The sequence below is a fragment of the Phocoena phocoena genome, chromosome 2 (assembly GCF_963924675.1).
Source record: "Phocoena phocoena chromosome 2, mPhoPho1.1, whole genome shotgun sequence".
In the NCBI taxonomy this organism is placed as follows: Eukaryota; Metazoa; Chordata; class Mammalia; order Artiodactyla; family Phocoenidae; genus Phocoena; species Phocoena phocoena.
This window is the reverse complement of record NC_089220.1, coordinates 33,990,791-33,995,002: the sequence shown is the minus strand read 5'-3', so window position 1 is coordinate 33,995,002 and position 4,212 is coordinate 33,990,791.

The following is a 4,212-nucleotide window of genomic DNA, read 5'->3' as shown; positions in this document are numbered from 1 at the left end:
CTCCTCTCACTCCTAGAGTGGTTAGTTAGCACCTGAAGTGCTCTAATCGGGAGTCTGCACTCTAGAGGGTGGTTACATAAACACTTCAAACGCCATCAAAATGTACACTAGCGGCCTGGATGTGCTTGAAGGATGCTAGAAATAATCTTTCACTGGTGAAATGAGTGGCTTTCAAAATATGGAAGTAGCCAGAAAGATGATGATGAATGATGTGTGAGAACCAGACCAGGCCAACTCCCCAACTCCCTGGAAGCAGGTTGTGGGACTTTTGGTGCCGGCTTGCTGGTAAATGTTTGTACATTTGGCAGACTTTGGCCTTGGCCATGTTTAATGCCCCACCTGTAGGAGGTAATGGAAAGGGGACAAGAGGCCTCCACTCACCTCTCATCACCAGTGGCTGGAAATATAAGAACCGACAATTGCCAAAGGGCCAAAGGAGTTCAGATCTGTTCACAACAGGTGCCTATCCAGGCCTGATACTCTTCTCGGAAGAGTAAGAGGAGGCCCTCAGCTTCCGTGGCCCAACTGAGCCTTTGACTCCAGGCACATGATGACTTTCTCCCCTTCTCGGTGCTGTCAGGCCACTTGTAATAATAAGCTAACATCAAATAGAAACAAGCTTTAGGTGTTGTGGGTACCATCTCTCCGTGAATCCTTAGAGGGGTCTGGAGGCTCAGAGCCTTTCTCTCAGCTCCCACCCAGCCCTGCCTGCTCCCCTCCCTCTCCCACTACAGCACCCATCCAACATGGCTTTTTTTTTCTTTACCTCAGTTTTGCAAAGTTCCCCCTTTGCTGTGGTGACTCCCTCATAATCCTGCCTTTTCCTCCAACTCTCAGATATTAGGACCTGAAGGGTACCTGTGCCGAGGAAATAATTTCCCCACTTTACAACAGGACAGACTGAGGCAGGAAGCAAGGAGATGGTTTATCCAAGGTTATAGGTGGGCAGCTAATAGAATCCCTGGAACAACTTGAAAGTCAGCTATCATGAATGAATGAATGAATGAATGAAATGGTGAGAGGGAGGGAAGAAGAGAGGGACATTGGCGTCAGCAGATACTATCATCTGATTTGGCAGCGGCCATGGTTTGACTCTGTCTCAGTCCATGGAGGGCTGCATAGAAAGTGCTTTTAAGGACTTCCCTGGTGGCGCAGGGGTTAAGAATCTGCCTGCCAATGCAGGAGACACGGGTTCGAGCCCTGGTGCAGGAAGATCCCACAATTGAGCCTGCGCTCTAGAGCCCGCGAGCCACAACTACTGAAGCCCATGTGCCTAGAGCCCGTGCTCCGCAACAGCAGAAGCCACCGCACCGCAACGAAGAGTAGCCCCCACTCGCCACAACTAGAGAAAGCCCACGTGCAGCAACGAAGACCCAGCGCAGCCAAAAATAAAAATAAATAAAATTTTAAAAACAAAGAAAGTGCTTTAAGACAAAAAGATTGTGGGGAAAAGACAGTGTCTCAGACATTCCAACCCTTGATCCCAGAGTTAAGTTAGGGGTAGGTCACCCTGAAGGTCCAAAAGAATTCATCCTTGGGGAGGCGTGGCATGGGAGCTGTGGTTGAGGGCACTGCTGGGGAGCCAGGCCTCACTGGAGCCTGAACAGCTGCCCCTGATGATTGGGGACCAATGAGAGGGCAGGTGGAGGAGACATCAGAAACCCAACCAGAGCTCAGGGGAGGCAGGCAGGACCTTTCTGGGCTGCTAGCATTGGGTGGCTGAGGTCAGGCAGAGGAGGGAACTGTAGCAAAGAAGGCTGGTGGGACAATCCCTAGCATTCGATGGGAAACTGCTCTGCCTGTGTGCATCCTTGCCAGCCTGCTTACTGATTACCTGCAGCCCCCAAAGAATGCCAGGGTCTAGGGCTGTGGGAGTCACTTTCTCCCTGGAGTGGAGGAGGGGGCAGGCCCATCCTCCTCCAGGCATCCATTCTCCCTGGGGAGTACTAGGTAGGGACTTATGACAGTAAATAGGAGAGCTATAAAACTGAGCTCTAAAGGGCATTATTGGGACAACTGGGGAAATTTAACTATCGCCTGTACAGTCAGTGATAGTACTGTGTTGATGATAAATTTTGTAAGTGTGATGATGTTAGGAAAACATGCTTGTTCTTAGGAGGAACACACTGAAGTATCCACGGGCAAAAGGTCATGATGTGTACAACTAAGTCACAAATGGAAAAAATAAATAACATATACATGGAGAGAAAGAAAGAATCAGGGAGAGAAAGCAAACGTAACAATGTGTTAACAACTGGTAAATCTAGGTGAAGAGTATATGGGTGTTTAATGCACAGTTTTTTGCAACTTCTATAGGTTTGAAAATTTCAAAATAAAAAGTTGGGGGGAGATTTGAGGGAAGAAGAATAGCTATCGCTTATTGAACAATGATCAGGTCCCAATATTTATGTTAACTCTATTATCTGATTTAATCCTCAAACCAGCTCCAGAGGGAGATACTGTGATTCTCACATTAAAGATATGGCACCCGAGTCCCAGAGATGCTAACGAACTCGCCCAAGTTTACAGAGCAGGTATTGAAACGGAGCCCAGAGCAAGGGGAGGGCCATGCAGAGGAGTGTCGGCTAGCACTTCACTGAGACTTTCTGTGTGCCGGCAGTGTTTTAAAATCGTCCGTGTGTTTAACTCATTTCATCCTCCCTCTCTAAAAGCTTTGTGCTTTGTGATAAATCACTTCATCGTCACCGCTGGGAGGGAACAAAGGGGCACTCAAACACACGGACAGAAGTGTAGGTTGGTGCAGTCTCCTTTGAGGGCAGTTGGGTAGCATCTAATGAAATTTAAAAGTCACGTTGTGTTTACACCCAACAATTCCACTTCTAAGTGTTAAACCATAAAGATAGTCATATATGTGGACCAAGAAGTATGTAAAGAGATACTCATTGCAGCAAGGTATACAATAGCCAAGGACTGGAAGCATCCTAATTATCCATCATTAGGAATGCTAGGAAACCATTTAAAAAAGTAAGGCAAACGAACGAACGTAACAAAACAGAAACAGAGTTATAGGTACAGAGAGCAAACAGGTGGTTGCCAGAGGGGAGGAGGGTGGGGGAAGGAAAGAAATCGGTGAGGGAGATTAAGAGGTACGAATTTCCAGCTGCAAAATAAATGACTCACGAGTATGAAATACACAGTGTGGGGAATATAGTCAATAACTATAGAATATCTTTTATGGTGATTTATCATAACTAGACTTATTATAGCGATCATTTTGAAATATATAGAAATATCGAATCACTATGTTGTATAACAGGAACTCACACAGTGTTGTAGGTCAATTATACCTCAAACACAAAGTAATTCACAAACAAACTCCTAGAAAAAGAGGTCAGATTTGTGGTTATCAGAGGCAGGGTGGGGCGGTGGGGGATTGGATGAAGGTGGTCAAAAGGTACAAGCTCCCAGTTATAAGATAAATAAGTACTAGGGGTGTAATGGACAACATGATAAATACAATGAACGCTGCTGTGTGTTATTCGTGAAAGTTGTTAAGAGAGTAACCCCTAAGAGTTCTCATCACAAGGAAAAAAATTTTATTTCTATTTCTTTAATTTTGTATCTGTATGAGATGAGGGATGTTCACTAAACTATTTGAGATGAAGGATGTTCACTAAACTTATTTCATGATGTACGTAAGTCAAGTAATGCTGCACACCTTAAACTTATACAGTGCCATATATCAATTGCATCTCAATAAAACTGGGGGAAAAAAGTAAGGCATCTCTAAGTGTGCTGACGTGTCACACTTAGAGTCACACGTGAATGGTAAAGACAAGAGAAAAAAGCCTTCCTCAGTATTGAAAGGGATATATAAAAAATATATATATATGAATACACATGCATTTATGAATACATGAATACTTATGTATGTTTTATATCTTGAAGGAATACGCACAAAAATTTACAACAGTAGCTGCTTTTGAGGGGGAGTGATTTAGGGGACAAGAGACAGGGCAGGAGGAAGGCTTACTATTCATTGTTAGCCCTGCTGTATTATTTGAAATTTATACTATGTGCATGATTACCTGTTCAAAATGAGTGAGTGCATACATGCATGCATGAATGAATGAATGAACGAATGAGTCTCCCTTACAAACTCCACAGGACTTGCTTTTGGGCTTCCTTAGGCAACCACTTCCAGTGTTGAAGGGGACAGCAGAGGCTAGTGTCCCACAGTCTGGGGCTGTT